Source organism: Rhincodon typus, chromosome 2 (assembly GCF_021869965.1).
Source record: "Rhincodon typus isolate 14 chromosome 2, sRhiTyp1.1, whole genome shotgun sequence".
Lineage (NCBI taxonomy): Eukaryota > Metazoa > Chordata > Chondrichthyes > Orectolobiformes > Rhincodontidae > Rhincodon > Rhincodon typus.
In genome coordinates, this window is record NC_063333.1 from 35,835,147 (window position 1) to 35,854,025 (window position 18,879).

At 40.6% G+C, this 18,879-nt stretch overlaps 1 protein-coding gene across 1 annotated transcript in view; it reads right to left on the reverse strand.

The window, feature by feature from the left end:
* gad2 (glutamate decarboxylase 2) overlaps positions 1-18,879 on the reverse strand; it is a 131,218-nt gene that overhangs the window by 91,617 nt on the left and 20,722 nt on the right. The window lies entirely within an intron of this gene.

Consider the following 18,879-nt stretch of genomic DNA (forward strand, 5'->3'; position numbering starts at 1 on the left):
CAGTGTTGAGGAAGCAGGGAGCTACAGAAGGACTTGGACAGGCTAGAAGAATGGGCAAAGAAGTGGCAGGTGGAATACAATATGAGAAAATGTGAGGCTATATACATTGGTAGGAAGGATTGAGGCATAAACTATTTTATAAATGGGGAAAGGCTTTGGAAATCTGAAGCATAAAGGTTAGGAGTCCATCTTCAAGATGCTGTTAAAGTTAAGATGCAGATTCACTTGGCAGTTAGGAAGGCAAATGTAATGTTAACATTCATTTCAAGAGGGCTAGAGTACAAGGACAGAGATGTACTGCCAAGGCTGTATAAGACTCTGGTCAGGCTGCATTTGGAATATTGTGAGCAGTTCTCCATATTTAAAGGAGGATGTTCTGGCATCAGAGTGGTCCAGAGGAGGTTGATAAAAATGATCCCAGGGATGAAGCTTTTGTCATATAAGGAGCAGTTGAGGATCCTGGGTATGGGAAAGGGCCAAAACAGGGGTGAAATTAAGAAACGCCTCTCCATGCAATGAAGGTAGAAGTTTGGAACTCTGTTCTGCAGCTGGTAATGGATACCAGATCAATTGTTAACTTTAAAACTGAGATTGATAGAATTTTGATAACCAAAGATATGATGGTTATGGGATAAAGGTAGGATGGCAGAATTGGTTTGCTATCAGCCTGGATCTTACTAAATAGTGGAACAGGCTTGAAGGTATAAATAGCCTATTCTTATTCTTATGCTCCTAAGGTATCATCAACCATGAAATTAACAAAAGTAACAGATTGATTATTGACAAACTACTTGGCCTTTGGCTAAGTTGGATACCGCCAAAGGATTTGATCATTCATCGTTGCACTTGGCTGGAGATTTTTAATTGAACGTATGCATCGAGGCAGAAATGAAGTAATTTAGCAGAATCATTTGGTTGATGTATTCAATAGTTGCTTACATAACCTGCCACCCTAATTTGACAATATAATCTTAACATTTTCCTCCTAATCAGATGTTTCAGTGAATACAATTTACTAGGAGGGATATAGAGAATTCTGTTTCTATATCTAGACCTTTAAATGGCACATTTTATTACCTTCCAACATATATCCAAGCTAGGAAGATTGTAGCACAGATGAGGAAGATTGGTAATTATATTCAATAATTTCTAGTCAAGCTTATGTCCTTTAGAGCTGAATACTTGTCATATGAATGACGGGACTGTGAAAAGTATTATAAATTAGTAGAAATTCAATTAACCTAACCTAGTTGCTTACCTAATGCATGTCAAATCAAACATTTCCTCCTGTTGGGCACAGTCTGCTCACTTGTTGCTTGCCCTATGTCTAATCTAAATGTCCTCCACTCCACTCAATGCCAATTAATAACATTCGGACTGTGGTTATTGTGTTGCTCCTTACTCAAGGCTGTGTTCTCATTAACAGTGGTAGATCTATATGATTTTTTAAATAAAGCAAATGGGGTGATAACTGACATTAAGGATTTAGATAACTTTGCCAATAAAGTGTCCCTTGCTATTTGTTACAATATTGTTAGAGCGCTTATTGAAGGAAAAAAGTGAAAGAAAATAGCATGAGCAGGAGGGGATATGTGACTAGCTGGCATTGACAATGGAAGGGAAACAAAATAAAGTAACAAGGGACAAGATCTCAGAGATTTGGGGATAAGAGAAGATGGGAAAAAAAGAGGGAATACAAGGACTCTTAAAAATGTGGCGAATATTGCAGGGAAATCTCAGAGACAGCAGTGCTACCTCACACCTGGTTGACACATTGGAAATGAATGCCTTTGACATGCTAACAAATTGACAGTGATCACATAATGCTTCCTTTCCCATTTTCCTTGATCTTCATTTGGTAATGGTCCGTCCATAGAATTTTGGAGTTCGTAGTGGTTGTAGGTCCTCCTCCTGATGCTCAGCCTGTTCACATCACTTTCTTTCTCCTTTATTCTTTCCAATGCATGTTGGTATCATTGACAAGGGCGACATTTATTGTTCATCCGTAATTGGCTTGAACTAGGTCATTTTGGAGGGCAGCTAAGAGTCAAGGTTAATTAAGTGGCTGGAATCACATATAGGCCAGACTGGGTAAGAATGCCAGATTTCCTTCCCTATAAGGTTTTCAAGGAGGCAGTGGTGTAGTGATAATGTCACTGGACTAGCAGTCCAGGGCCTTAGACTAATGATCTGGGATGATGGGCTCAAATCCCACCCTAACAGGCTGTGAAATTTGGATTCCCAAAAAAATCTGAAATGAAGAGCTGGCATAATAGCAAACATTATTTTTGTTAAAAACTCATCTGGTTCACTAAAGTGCAGAGCTGGATGAACACAGCAAGCCTAGGATCAGAAAGGCTGACGTTTCGGCCTAGACCCTTCATCTGACCCTTTTCTGATGAAGGGTCTAGGCCCGAAACGTCAGCCTTTCTGCTCCTATGATGCTGCTTGGCCTGCTATGTTCATCCAGCTCTGCACTTTGTTGTCTCGGATTCTCCAGCATCTGCAGTTCCTGCTATCTCTGGTTCACTAAATTCTTTTTAAGAAGAAACTCTGCTGTCCTTCAATACAGTGTGGAGATGGAGGAACACAGAAAGTCAGGCAGTATCAGGGGAGCAGGAAAGTCAACGTTTTGGGTTTACATCTGTAAGTCTGCTGTTCTTACCTGATCTGGCCAACACGTGACTCCGGACATACAGAAATGTGGTTGACTTTTGGGTAATAAATGCTAGTCTGGCCAGTAACACCAACATCCCAGGAATGAATAAAACCCAAACAGTGAACCAGATGGGTTTTTCTGACAATATCATTGCTGTGGTCACTGTTACTGAGATTAGCTTTCATTCCACAGTTTATTAGTGCATTGAAGTTCAAGCAGCTGCTATGACAGGATTTGAACTCATGTTCCTAAAGTATAATAATCCTGGGCCTCTAATCATCAATCTAGTTGCATTTTGACAAGCAACTGAACTGCACCAGCTGTAAAAAATACCATGGTTACAACAGTAGGTCAGGACTAGAAATCCTGCAGCGAGTAACTCACTTCCTGACTCCCCAAAGCCTGTCCACCATCTACAAGGCACAGTCAGGCATGTGTTGGAATACTCCTCACTTGCCTGGATGGGTGCAGATCCAACAACACTCACGAAGTTGACACCATCCAAGACAAAGCAGACCACAAATATTCAGTCACTCCACCATTAAAACACAGTAATGGCAGTGTATATTATCTACAAAATACACTACAGAAATTCACCAAGACTCCATACATAGCACCTTTCCAAAACATGCTTGCTACCGTCTAGAAGGGCATAGGCATCAGATACATGACAATATCAGCATCTGCAAATTCCCCTCCAAAGCACTCACTAACTTGGAAATGTATTGCCGTTCCTCCAGCGTAGCTGAGTTAAACTCTTGAACTTTCTTTCTTAACAGTACTGGGTGTTTACCTAGACCAAATGAACTGCAAAGGTTCAAGGAGGCAGCTCACCATCACCTCCTTAAGAACAATTAGAGATAGGCAATAAATGTTGGCCCTTGCATCACATGAATGAATAAAAGCAAAATTACTGCTATGTTAACTTTTCCTCTTACCAGAAGATCTGAGAATATTCTGGGTGCAAAGGTTTGGAGTCAGCATGTAAGTACATATTTTCTCTTCCACAGGTTCATTGGAAAGTAGACATAGAATGTTTTTTTGAAAGCAGCCAGAAAGCTGGGATGACAACAACCAATGTTACTGCTGCAGCTCACTCATGCTTCTAAGTCATATTTCTTCCCCCATGTACAAGCATAGGGCTCCCCAAATGGCATTTCTGTTCATAGACAAGACTGATCATGTGATGAAGTTATCAGACAGCTTTCACAGGGATAAAGGGCTACATGATTTCCTTTAGTGTTTAATATATGCCAGCCATTCCTTCTCTCTACCCATTCACAGATCTCTCCCTTTCGTTATTTTCCTGACTCCTTAAGGCCATAGCAGCAGAAATAGACCATTCAACTTGTCAAATAACAAAGAACTGCAGATGCTGGAAATCTGAAACAAAACAGAAGTTTCTGGAGAAACTAGGTGGGCCTGGCAGCATCTGTAATGAAAAAGCAGAATAAACATTTCAAATCCAGTGACCCTTCTTCAGAAGGTTCCTTTGAATTCCTTCCTGCTGAGTTTCTCCAGGAATTTCTCCTTTTCATTCAGCCTATCAAGACTGCTTCATCGTGCAATGAGATTATGGCTGTTATGATAATGTTCAACTCCAAGTTCCTGAATTGTCCATCATAAGCTACCTGCCTTTTTCCTATTTACTTACTAATTAAAAATTGGTCTTGAGTATGCTAACGATCCAACCTTGAAAACCCACTGCTGTACAAAATTCACAGATTCACTACCGGTTGAGAGAAGAAATTCCTCTTAGTCTCTGTCTTAAATGGGCCATTCCTTCCATTAAGATTATGTCGGCTAGTCCTAGACTTTACCACAAGGGGAAATAACCTGTCTGCATTTACCCTGTCAAGCCCCCTAAAAGTCTTGCATATTTCAATAAGATCACTTCTCATTCTTTGAAGCTCCAATGAGAACAGGACCAACCTACGCAACCTCTCCTCGTAAGACAATCCTTCTAAACCCAGGATTAATCTAATAAACCTCTGGACTGCCTCCAATGCTAATATATTTTTCTCAATAAGGGAACTAAAACTGTTCACAGTATTCCAGGAGTGGTCTGATTAGTGCTTTCCCAAGTTTTATTCGCCTTATAGCCAACTCTATTTGCTTAAAATGTGCTCAATGTGCCAGCACCAACTTCTGAGGAAAAGCTATTCTTTATCTTGTGATTTAAGCTAATATTGCCACCTGCACATTGGGAATCTGGTTTAGGATATCCTGGGTTGTAGGTGATTTACATCATGATTTACATGAATCTTATTTTACTTCAGATTATTGACGTGAAACTTTAACTGATCCTCTAGCCCACAAGGTGCTAAGTATTTCCACCAGTATAAGTTTTTTCTTGGCATTTATCCATGTGCTGAAAAAGGGTCACCGAACTTGAAACATTGACTCATTTTCTCTCCACATATGCTGCCAATCATCCCGAATTTCTCCAGGAATTTCTGTTTTTGTTTTCGAACATAATATTTTCCCAGTCAGTCTGGTATTGTAGGTTGTGTAGTTATGTAGATTACAAAATAGCTTCTTTGGCCCATAATGCTGTATTAAACATGTTAGCTTGTAATGTGAATATAATGCAGAAAATTACTAAAAATGGTTAAGTTAAACTTACATCTGCTTGGTTTGAAGGTGAAATACATTGATCCCTTATTACCTTTTTCAAACTTTTATTCTTTTGATATGGTTGAACATTTCTCTGGTTCAAATCAGATATGCGTATTTTTTGCCTTCTAGTGAGGATCCTCAAATAACAAATGTTGAAAATTTTGGTGATCATTGACTTCAATACAAAAGTTGTTGAAAATAGTTTTGAGGCAAAGGTATTCATTTACTTGAACAACAATCTCCCACCAGTGGCTCTGCTCATCTCCTAGTTTCTTAAAGGAATAGGAAGATGAGCTGAAATGATTAGTTGAAATAAGGCAAGATGAGGCATGTGAAGGATATACACCAGCACAAAGCAATAGGATTGAATGGTCTTTTGTCATGCAAATTCTACACCATTTTGTGTAACACAAGCTAAATTCTTGCAGTCACTTCCGGTTTGCACTGTGCACATTCTGATGGGATCTCTGACATTTGTGAAATTCACACAGAATTGTTATATTTGTATAGCAATAATTTTACATCTGTGAGGAATTGCAATGAGTATGGCCAATATGGTCAGCCTTTCACAACCCTGTCGTTGGAAAAAAAAGGCGGTTCTTTTTTTAAATTTTCCCTGCTGCCGAGATCAAGGTAAATGGAAAGATAAGAACATAACAAAAGAACAGCAGAAGTTCTCCAGCCCCTCAATCTTAATCTGCATTCAAGACCACCGCTAATTATCTCCTTCAATGCCATATTCCTATGCTATCCCTGTATTCCTTAATGCCTTCAGTAACTAGAAACCCTATCAATTCTCTGTCTTGACTTACTTATTGTCTAAGCTTCTGTCCTCTTCTGGGGAGTGAATTTCAAAGATTTACCACCCACTGATCTCCTCCTCATTTCTGTAGTAATAGTGTTGCTATTTATTCTGAGACCATGTCCTCTGATTCTCAGCCCTAGAATCAATAGAAACATCCTTCCTGCATCTACTCTGTCTAATCCTTAGTGTTTAGCCAACTATGAGATTGCCCCTAATTCTTCTAAATCAGAGAGTATACAGGCCCAATATCCTCAATCTCTCCTTAGGTGACAGTCCTGCCATCCCAGGAATCAGTTTGGTGAACATCTGCAGCATTCTGTCTAATGGCACGTATATTCTTCCGAGTCAAGGGAATGAGAACTGCACACAATACTTCAAGTGCAGTCTTACAAGTGTCTGTATGATCGAAGTAAGATTTCTTTGCTCCTGTGCTCAAGTTCTTTTGCGATAAAGATTAACATGTTTCTGAATTGCTTGCTGCACATGCAGTCTAGATTTTAGTGATTTATGAACGAGGATGCACGGTTTTATTTGGGCGTAACACTTTCAGGTCATGTAAGAAATACTGCACACGTTTTCTTTCTCCAACAAAGTGGACAGTCTCACAAGTATAGACATTATATTCCATCTGTCATGCTCTTAACCACTCATTCAGCCTGTCCAAATCTCCTAGAAGCATCTCTGCATCCTCCTCATGACTCACTTTCGCAACGAGCATTGTATCATCTGCAAATTTAGAAATATTACAACTGAACCACCTAACATGCATCTAAATCACTGATATAGATAGTGAACAATTGGGTTCCCCACAGGTCACAGCCTGCCAACCTAAGAATGGCTCATTTATTCCTACTCTCTGCTTTCTGCCTATTAACCACTCCTTAATCCAGGTGAGAATAGTAATCTTAATTCCATTTGTGTACTTTTGTTTGCTAACATCGTGTGTAGGACTTTATCCGAATCATTCTGAGAAACCAATTGCACCACATCCAATTGCTTCCCCTTACTGACTCAGATAACAACATCTTCAAAAAAGCTCTCAGGTTTGATAGACATTATTTTCCCTTTACAAATCCACATCGACTTGACCAATTACACAATTATACTGTAAATATCCAATAACCATGTACTTTATAATGGATTCTAGAATTTTCCTCACTACTGGCTTCACACTAATATGTCTATAGTTCCCTGCATTTTCTCTTCTTCCATACTTAAACACTTGTGACTTTCCAGACTACAGGCACCGTTACGGAATTAATATTTTGAAAAATGATCACCAATGAATCCATTATCTCTGCAGCTAAGGGTAAAGACCATTAGCTTCCAGAGATTTATCAAATTTCATACATAATAATTTCTCCAATACTACATTTTTATTTATTTTGTTTCAGTTCCACATTGTCAACCGACCCTTGGATCTTAATTATTTCAGAGACGCTTCTTGTCTCTTCCTCTGTGAAGACAGACACAAAGTACTTACTCAGCTTCTCTGTCAGAGCATTAGTTCTGAGGAAGGGTCACCGGATCCGAAATGTTAACTCTGTGTTTTCCTTCACAGATGCTTCCAGGCTGGCTGAGCTTTTCCAACAATTTCTGTTTTGTTTCCTGATCTACAGCATCCGCATTTCTTTTGTTTTTCATTTAACAATGTGGATGTCCCATTTCGCTTTTAAGTTCTAGCCATATTGCCTCAGTGGAGGAGCCTTCTAAGATATTGAGGCAATTGACTCCTTGATCAATATTGCGACACTGCCTCCTTGATTACACTGCTCCATGTCTCGCCTGAAGATTCTATATCCTGGAATATCGAGCTGCTAGTCTCATCCATCCCTCAGCCATGTCTCCGTGATAGAAGTGATGTGATTTCCCCTCCTGTTGATCAGTGCCCTCAACTCATCTGCCTTACTTGCAAGACTCCTTGCAGAAAAATAAAAGCTTGCTGAGCTCCCTTGTATTTTAAATTCTAGATGATCTGCCTGCCAGACTGACGTGGCTTTCCTTTTACATTTGTCTCTGCATCAACCATGATCTAACAGTTGCAACAGAACTTTGCAGGATGACATGGCTGATGACTAAACATTCTGGGTTAGGACATTAAGACAAAAACAAAAGGAAAAGGATTAGCCTAGATAGCTTCACATCCCAAACTTCTGCCAAATTAGTTTAAACCCTCACTAACTGTACCAGCAAACCTTCCTGCAAGGATTTTGGTGCATATGCAGTTCACGTGCAACCTGTCAGAAATGCACGAGTCCCACACTCCCCAGAAATTGCCTTAATGATCCAGGAAATTAACGTCTTCCTGCACCAACTATTCAGCCACGCATCATCAACTGTGTCCAGCTATTCCTATACTTGCTAGCACATAGTGCTAGGATTAATCCAGAGATTGCAACCTTTGAGGTCTTACTTTTCAATCTGCTATCCAGCTCCCTAAATTCCTGTTGTTGGAATTTCTGCTCTAGCGACATTCTTCTAACGTCATTGGTTTGAATTTTTTTTTGACAGACGAGTTGGTTATCAAGCACGTTGATATGTAGAAAATCTTCCCAGAAGTGCCAATGCCAGCATTGAAAACTACGCAAGAGTTTCTTAAAAATTAGCCTTATGTCCTCTCCATCTCAGCCTGTCACTTCATCGCAACACAGAAATATGTGCTCAGTAAGACATAACAGTTTAAAATGTTAAAAATAACTCCATCACATGCTATATTCATTGGTCCCTTAAAAGCTGAACCATTTGGTAAGTAAGATATTGAAACTCGTTTGCCTCATAAGGAGAAATTTGTATCAAATTGTGGACTTTAATCAATCCATACATGAAACAACCTTTGTATGTGACATATTGCTGGCTGTAACAGTTTTATCTATTAACAGATCTTCCACACGTGGTTGGGTCCACCTTTCATCCTCTGACATTATTGCTGTGTGTCTTTGATCTTTCTAAGTAATGTCTCAAATTCACTGTGCTGTTATTTCTTCTCTTTTTTATTTATATGTGGACTCACTGATCTCAGAGCTTGTTGGTATATTTTTCAATTCAGTTCCTAGAAGTATAATAGGGTACTATAACTGGTGCGAGATATTTGGGTCACATCTGAAGGCAGGAGCCAGAAAAACTGCGTGATTTTTTTGTCACATACGTGCAAATGATGCATCTGAACACATTTATCAATGCAGCTTGTATGGAAGTAAAGATATTTTCAATTGCTCTTTTTTTGGAACAGAGTAAAATATGGGGCAAAAATGGCATTCTTGTTCCTGTGAACTATGTGCAACAAAATAGATGAATTAGTTGCACAGATAAAAATGAATAGGTTGGATCTAACAGTTGTAACAACATTGCAGGATGACATGACTGAGAACTAAGTATTCTAGGTTAGAACTGTAAGACAAAAGGTAAAAGGAAGAGGATTAGCCTAGTTAATAAAAGATGGGATAAAGGCATTAGACAACCACAACAACAACGTACATTCACAAAGTGCCTGTAATAGAATAAAAAATCTGGAGGCATTTCACGGGAGAATTATAAAACAAAACCATGACATTGAGCCACAAGGAAAGATTTAGATCAAAGCACAAAAAGCCTGTTCAAAAAGGTAGATTTTAAATAGTGTCCTACAGGTATGAAGGAAGGTAGAGAGAGGTGAACAAGGAGTGGAGTGAGGGTGGGATTCAGAATTTATGATTATGAGTAGCAGATAGTGAAGGGGACTGTCGGAGAATGCAGCAGAATATAGATAGATTAGAGAGTTGGGCGGAGAAATGGCAGATGGAGTTCAATCCAGGCAAATGCAAGTTGATGCATTTTGGAAGATCCAATTCAAGAGCGAACTATGTGGTAAATGGAAAAGCCCTGGGGAAAATTGATGCACAGAGAGATCTGGGTGTTCAGGTCCATTGTACCCTGAAGGTGGCAACGCAGGTGGATAGAGTGGTCAAGAAGGCATACAGCATGCTTTCATTCATCGGACGGGGTATTGAGTACAAGAGTTGACAGGTCATGTTACAGTTGTATAGGACTTTGGTTCGACCACATTTGGAATACTGCGTACAGTTCTGGTCGCCACATTACCAAAAGGATGTAGATGCTTTAGAAAGGGTGCAGAGGAGGTTCACCAGGATGTTGCCTGGTATGGAGGGTGCTAGCTATGAAGAGAGGTTGAGTAGATTAGGATTATTTACATTAGAAAGACGGAGGTTGAGGGGGGACCTGATTGAGGTCTACAAAATCATGAGAGGTATAGACAGGGTGGATAGCAAGAAGCTTTTTCCCAGATTGGGGGACTCAATTACTAGGGGGTCACGAGTTCAAGTTTAAGGGAGATATGCGTGGAAGATTCTTTACGCAGAGGGTGGTGGGTGCCTGGAACGCGTTGCCAGCAGAGGTGGTAGAGGCGGGCACGATTGCGTCATTTAAGATGTATCTAGACAGATACATGAATGGGTAGGGAGCAGAGGGATACAGATCCTTGGATTTGTTTAGATAGAGGATCTAGATTGGCGCAGGCATGGAGGGCCAAAGGGCCTGTTCCTGTGCTGTAATTTTCTTTGTTCTTTGTTCTTTATGGCCAAAGCAACTGAAGGCAGAGCAACGAATGATGGATCCAGCAGGCAGTTAAGAGTTAACCACATTGCTATGGGTGTGGAGTCACATCTAGGCCAGACCAGGTAAGGACGGCCGTTCCTTGCTCTAAAGGACATTAGTGAACCAGGTAGGGTTTTTGACAACCCACAATGGTTTAATGGTCATCAGTAAACTCCTAATTCCAGATATTTATTGAATTGAAATTCCACCATCTGCCATGGCAGGATTCAAGTTCAGGTCCCCAGAACCTTACTTGGGTCTCTGGATTTGTTGTCTAGCAATAACATCACTAGGCCATCACCTCCCCTGATTGAGCACAAAGGTGAGAAATGAACAGATATATTGCAAGTTAAGGCTAGAACAGCAAAGCTTCAGAAAACCTCAAGTTTCTGTTGGAATAGTCAAGCCTAGGGGCATCAAAAGAATGAATGAAGGTTTCAGAAGACATTGAGCTGAGACAGCAGCAATCATGGGTAACGTTTCAGTGTGGAAAGAGATAGGCCTCATGATGGTGAAAGTTTGAGGCTCGAACCTTATTTCAGGGTCAAGCACAATACCAAGTTTGCAAACAAATTGGCTTAATCTCAGATTATTGTCAGATAGAACAATTGAGTGAGCAGCAAGGGAACAGTTTCTGAGGTGGGAAAACAAAAGCTTCAGTATTTCAATATTTAATTGCAGAAAAATTCTGCTCATCTAACCTCGATTTTGGATTAGCAATCTGATAGTTTATTGACTGTGAGAGCTAAGTATGATCAGCATACATGTGAAAGCTACTGCTGTGTTTCTGAATGATGTTACCACGAGGTAACATGTTCATAAGAAATAGGAGGGGTTAGCCATAGATCCCTGGGGAACGCCAAAGACAACAGTCAGTGTTGCTGTGGGAAGAGAAACCAGTGCAAGTGAGATTCTGACTCTTGTTAGATTAATAAAAATTACATTATGTGAGAGTCATTTTAACTAGCTGGATGCAAGTGGAAAAGCAATGGAGTAGAATGATGCTATCAACAGTGTCAAGGTAGAGATAAAAGGATGTTAGTTTAGTAAGTTACGATGTAGAATTAATCTGAGTGGAACTAAGAAACAACAAGTTGCAGAAACCATTGATGAGAGTAGTTTATATATCCTCTAACAAGAGTTATAGAGGCAGGAAGTAAATCAGGAAATGAGAGGCGCGGGTAACAAAGATAATATGGTAATTATTGGGGATGTTAATCTTCAAATAAACTGTGCAAGTCACATTTGCAGTAATAGTATAGTGTATGAAATCACGGAATCTATTCAAGATAGATTTCTAAATCATTATGTTGACCAATCAACAATGGAACAGTTAGTAACATTTTAGCAAAAGAGTCTCTGGAAAGATTGATCATATCATAACATAATTTTATATTAAGTTTAGAATGATTTTGTTAATTTTGGAACTAGAGTCTTCAATTTGAACAATGCAAGCTATGTAAGTGTGAGGGGTGAGTTGGATAAGACCAATTTGGAAACTAAGTTGATAAAACTATTTTTTTCATTCTAATTTCTAGATGTCAAACTAAATGAAGCAATAACAAGTATTTAAATAATTAATTCATCTTTTTCAATGAATACACATTCCCTGGGGGGATAAAATTCCCATGGGAAAAGTGGTATAAGGATGCTTAACAACAGAAGATACAAATAGCATTATGTTAAATGGAAAGGTTTTTGATGTAAACCTGAGTGTTGGGAAGATTTTTGAATTCAGCAAAGGATAACAAAGGACTTAATAAAGGAAGAGAAAATAGATTATGAACGTAAACTAACAAGAAACATTTTAGTAAAAGTTTCTAGAGGTACATAAAAAGAAAAGATTAGTGAAATTACATGTGAGTTCCCAAGAATTAGAGACATAGGAGAAGTTATGATTGCAATAAGAAAATGGCAGAGGCATCAGACAAACACTCAGCATCTGTTGTCAAGTTGGAAGAAACAAAAGAAATGTGGACATTGTGGGGAACCAAGGGTCCAATGAAATGAAGAACTTAAAAAACTTATTATTTGTGAAGAATGAGAAATTAATGGGGCTAAATGTTACTGTATTGCCTGGACCTGATAATCTGCACCTTAGAGTTTTACTGAAATAGCTGCTGAGATAGTGGATATATTGGTTTTGCTTTTGGAATTCCCCAGGTCCTGAAGTGTTCCTGTGAATTGGAAGGTGACAAACAACACAGCTATTCAAAAGAAAGAAAACAAAGAATACGATGCCAATTAGTTTAATGTCAGTAGTAAGGAAAATGTAAGAATCATTTATTAGTGATGTGATAACAGGGCACTTAGAATATCATAATGTGCTTGGGCAAAATCAATATAACTTATAGATCTGGACTCTACAAAATTGGAATCTTGCTTGAAGAAAATATTTGTTATTCTGTTTTATAATTAACAAGGCAGCTAAGGGGGTATGAGTGGATGTAATATATTTAGTCTTTCAAAAAAAAATAGTGCCACATAAAAGGCTATTATATAGAATTAGAGTTCACGATTTGAGGGAAATGTATTAGCATGAATTTACAGTGTGTCAATGGACAGAAAACAGAGGCTTCCAGCAAAGTGGCCTTTTTTGGTCAACAGGTAGGAATTAGTGGGGTACCACAGAGCTCAGTATTTTGGCCTCAGCTGTTTATAATTTGTATCAATGACATGGATGAAGGAAAAAAAAAATCATAAAACTGGTAATTGAGACTAGGAGTCTGCTCTTATTCTTCATGGGCTCTTGTGTTTCCTCACAAACTGAGCAGCTCTTTTAATTATCAAACTCAACATCAGAATTTTTATGTAACCGTGCCTTAGTGGTAATTTATTTGTAATTGATTGAGGTGACCTTTCTAGAGTACATGTAACTCATTATCAGGCATTATCATATGTTACTCTACATTTTGTTAACAATTTCTATCGTTTTCATAGAATCTCTACAGTATGGAAGTAGGCCATTTGGCTCATCAAGTCCACACCAACTCTCTGAACAGCATCCCATCCTGACCCATACTCCCCTATCCGATCCTTGTAACCCTGCATTTCCCATGGTTAATCCACCTAGCCTGCACATCCCTGGACTCTATGTGCAATTAAGAATGGCCAATCCACCTGACCTGCACATCTCTGGATTGTGGGAAGAAACTGGAGCAAACCCACGCAGACATGGGGAGACAGAATGTGCAAACTTCATCCAGACAGTCACATGAGAATGGAATTGAACCTGACATTGCACGGCAGCTGTGCTAACCACTGAGCCATCTTGCTGCCTAGGCATGTATGTATTCTGTTAACCATCAAATCTATCTTAACCAGATATTTATATGGAGTACTGTCTACTAGATTTAATAATGGATGTATTGACATTGGAAGCACTAGGCTGATTATTGGGATGAAGGAGTTTACTGATCAAGAAAGGCTAAACAGGTTACACCTTTATTCACTAGAGTATAACAGAATGATCTTATGAGAGTATCCAAGATTCTGGGGGGTTCTTGATACTGTAAATGTTGAGATGTTTCCACAGTGGGGAATCTTGAATAAGGGGACATAGTTACAGAATAAGGGGACACTCATTTAAAACTAAGATACAAAGGAATTTCTTCTCCCAGAGGGCAGTGAATGTCTGGAATTCTCTATCCTAGAGAGTTGTGCAGGCTAGATCACTGAAAGTATTCAAAGATCAGGTAGATTTGTGAAATTTAGGGAGTTGACCGCAGTTCGTTTTTCATTCAATCTCCAGAGGAAGATCAAAAATAATCTTTTTGAATGGTCTTCTCCTGCCCCTATTTCTTGCATTCTAATGGTCTTATGCTCTTGTCCAACTCTGAACATTTTTAACTGACAATGTGCAAAATATTCATTTAGTTGTTATTAACTCCAGTCCATTACCATAGGTTTATTTCCTTACCTACACTTGAACTATTAGAATGCTTTCCATCTATTTTCTATTCATCACAGATTTAAATGGTTTGACCACCATAGCTTTTTACTAGGAAATTTAAAGAATGTCCAGAACACTTTGTGGGATGTAGTAACAGTCAGAAAACCAAAACTGGTCCCTTTTGAATTTTATCAGCAATTGTCTCAGAAAGAGCCTTTTCAATTTACCACCATCTTTTTACTTTGTTCTGCTATCAGTCTCCATCTATTGATGTACTTTACAATATGTTGTTTCAATATTCTATAAAAGTCTCATTTGTGTGACTTCATCAAATACCTTCCAAAAGACATGATTAAATTATGTCCACTTGATTAGTTTTGTCCATCATTTTAATTAATTCCTGAAAGAATTCTAGAAGTTTAGTGAGGCAGTGTTGCCCTTCCTGTTGATTGTATATGAATTATTTGAAACTGTTAGGTTTAACTGTGGCTTCACGTAAATTCATTCCTATAAAGAGAAACAAATTGAAATTGAGATTATTGGGTTAGGAAATGCATGTTTATAATGTATATCTATGTAACTGAAGCCCATGAAGATCTGTGAAAGCTGGCTGCACTTCTGTGCTTCATCATCTAGCTTTCGGGAGTCAGAAATCATTTTTTTCCTCTACTTGTTCATGGGATGAGGGCATCGTTGGCTAGGCCAGCATTTATTGCTCAGAGGGCAGTTAACCACATTGCTGCGGGTCTGGAGTTACATGTAGGCCAGTCCAGGTAAGGATGGCTGTTTCCTTCCCTAAAGGACATTAGTGAACCAGATGGGTTTTTCCAACAATCGACAAAGGATTCATGGTCATCACTAGATTCTTAATTCCTGATTTTTATTGAATTCAAATTCCCCCATCTGCTGTTGTGGGATTTGAACCCAGGTTCTCGGTTCCGCAATAATACCACTAGTCATTAGGATAGTTGCTAAAAGGTGAAGTTTTAAAGACCAAGGAAAAAATTAAGATAGGAAGCTAAAATTCTGGTGAGGAAAATGGCAAAAGGTAATTTCAAATTGTTGAACTAGGAAAGCTGTCTGATGCATTTGGTGTCTGAATCATAAGTTTGTTGGAAGACTGGCATTGATATTTAAGCTAGGGTTATGTGCCTAACATGAGAAAATAACCTTGGCTTTGAAGCTTTCAATGAGAAGCTAAATCAGACACAAAGGGCTGAGTCTTACATTTTTTGACTGAATGAGAGTTGACGCATTCTTTGGAGTTGTCACCAAACTCTCCCCATTAACTGCCAGTCCCTATCACATTCCTCAAACCTTATACTAACCTGATATTAACACATGCGTTTTCCTGGAAAAATTCGCCACTCGGTGGATATTCGCCAAAGACCAGCATTCCTTGTGCCCACACCATCTTTAAAAGCCAAATGTGCACCTGGGCAAGTACTGCCATCTGCCCTTGATGTTTGCCCTGGATATGGCAGATAAGGCAAACTTCATGCTTTGTTGTGTGGGCAGGAGCCTAGAGATCTTGTTAGATGAGGTGACACAGAGGTGGGACATGCTCTTTCTCCAGGATCAGCAGTAGTGACCATGCCAGGTTGGTCTGAGATTAGTCACTCGGAGTCAACGTTTTGGGTAGGGACCCTTCATCAGTCCTAACTTTCCTGCTCCTCTGATGGTGGCTGACCTGCTGTGTTCGTCTAGTTCCACACTGTATTGACATTGGTCTGAGATTGCAACCTGGGTCAGTGCAGTCTCAGCTTTCTGGAGGAATTCACGGCAATTTAGGAATAATGTTAATGACATTCCACACTGTGCCAAAACAACTGCCATCATCTTCTCTCCGCTACCCCACACTCACTCTATCTTTGCTACAGCATCCATCTCACAACAAGTCTCCACCACTATCACTAATGCCTGCAACACCTTCCTTCACTCACTTTCATCCACCCCAAAGTCTGACACCACAAACCATGCATGTTTTCTACACTGCCTATTCATTTGCTTAGGATACCTCCTCATCTGTACTAAAAGTAATAGCAGTGTCATCCATATTCATGCCCCTTAATACCTGCCTTTCTCTCGTTCTTGTAGGAAATACAGCCCCCAGTTGGGCAGAAAGGCATAGTATGGATTGGGGACTGCCCAACATTTGGCTCCTCACCTCTTTCGGAAGCTGCCCTTATTTCAATGCGATAAGACACCCTGACCAGATTGACTTGCTGATAATCATGATAAACCTCCTTCTTTTGTGTCAGCGCTAAACGGAAAAACAAGACAGGAAGTATAAGAGATAACAAGGTGTAGAGCTGGATGAACACAGCAGGCCAAGCAGCATCAGAGGAGCAAGAACGCTGACGTTTCGGGTCTGGACCCTTCTTCAGAAATGGGGGAGGGGAAGGGGGTTCTGAAATAAATAGAGAGACGGGGGGAGGTGGATGGAAGATGGATAAAGGAGCAGATAGGTGGAGAGAAGACGGACAGGTCAAGGAGGCGGGCATGGAGCCAGTAAAGGTGAGTGTAGGTGGGGAGTTAGGGTGTGGATTGGTCAGTCCAGGGAAGACTGACAGGTCAAGGAGGCAGGGATGAGGCTGGTAGATAGGAGGTGGGGGTGGGGTTTGAGGTGGGAGGAGGGGATAGGTGGGAGAAAGGACGGACAGGTTAGGGAGGCAGGGACAAGCTGGGCTGGTTTTGGGATGCGGTAGTGGGAGGGGAGATTTTGAAGCTTGTGAACTCCACATTGATACCATTGGGCTGCAGGGTTCCCAAGCGGAATATGAGTTGCTGTTCTTGCAACCTTCGGGTGGCGTCATTGTGACACTGGAGGAGGCCCAGGATGGACATGTCGTCCAAGGAGTGGGAGTGGGAGGTGCAGTCGTTTGTCGTGAACCGAGCCTCCGCTTGGTTTCCCCGATGTAGAGGAGGCCACTTCGGGAACAGCAGATACAGTATACCACATTAGCAGATGTGCAGGTGAACATCTGTTTGATGTGGAAAGTCTTCTTGGGGCCTGGGATGGGGGTGAGGGGGAGGTGTAGGGGCAGGTGTAGCACTTCCTGCGGTTGCAGGGAAAAGTGCCGGGTGCGGTGGGGCTGGAGGGGAGTGTGGAGCGGACAAGGGAGTCACGGAGAGAGTGGTCCCTCTGGAAGGCAGATAAAGGTGGGGAGGGGAAAAATGTCTTTGGTGGTGAGGTCAGATTGCGGATGGCGGAAGTGCCGGAGGATGATGCGTTGGATCGGAGGTTGGTGGGGTGGTGCGTGAGGATGAGGGGGATTCTGTTTTTGTTGTTATTGCGGGGAGGGGGTGTGAGGGATGAGTTACGGGAAATGCGGGAAATGCGAGAGATGCGGTCGAGGGCGTTTTCGACCACTGTGGAGGGGAAGTTGCAGTCCTTGAAAAACGAGAACATCTGGGATGTCCGGGAGTGGAATGCCTCATCTCGGGAGCAGATGTGGTGGAGGCAAAGGAATTGGGAATAGGGGATGGCATTTTTGCAGGAAGGTGGGTGAGAGGAGAGCCTGGTATTTCTGGCTAAAGGGTAAAGTGCAAAATGACAAGGCAAAACAGGGATGCTGTGAGCAACCAGATAGACTCAGAGTGACTGTGGACTATGTTAGATGGACATCCAAATACCAGATGCAGGTAACAATATTGCAGTAAGATAGGCAGAATGAAAATATATACACCTTTAATATAATAAAAACCGAAAGAACTGGGAATGCCGTAAATCGGGAAGGAAAACAAAGTTGCTGGAAAAGCTCAGCAGGTCTGGCAGCATCTGTGAAGGAGAAAACAGAGTTAACGTTTCGGGTCCGGTGACCCTTCCTCAGTTCTGAGGAAGGGTCACCGGACCTGAAACGTTAACTCTGTTTATTCGTTCGCATATGCTGCCAGACCTGCGGAGCTTTTCCAGTAACTTTGTTTTTTTTACACCTTTAACACAGAACATACAACATAGAAAAGTACAGTACAGGCCCTTCGGCCCACAATGTTGTGCCGACCTATTATTCTACTAAGATCAATCTACCCTGCATACCCTACATTTTACTATCCTCCATGTGCCTATCCAAGAGTCGCTTAAAAGTCTCTAAAGTATCTGACCCCCCTACCACTGCCAGCAGTGCATTCCACACGCCCACCAATCTCTGTGTGAAGAACCTACCTCTGACATCTCCCCTATACCTTCCTCCAATCACCTTAAAATTATGCCCCTCATAATAGCTATTTCCACCCTGGGAAAACGTCTCTGACTATCCACTCTATCTGTGACTCTCATCATCTTGTAAACCTCTATCAAGTCGCCTCTCATCC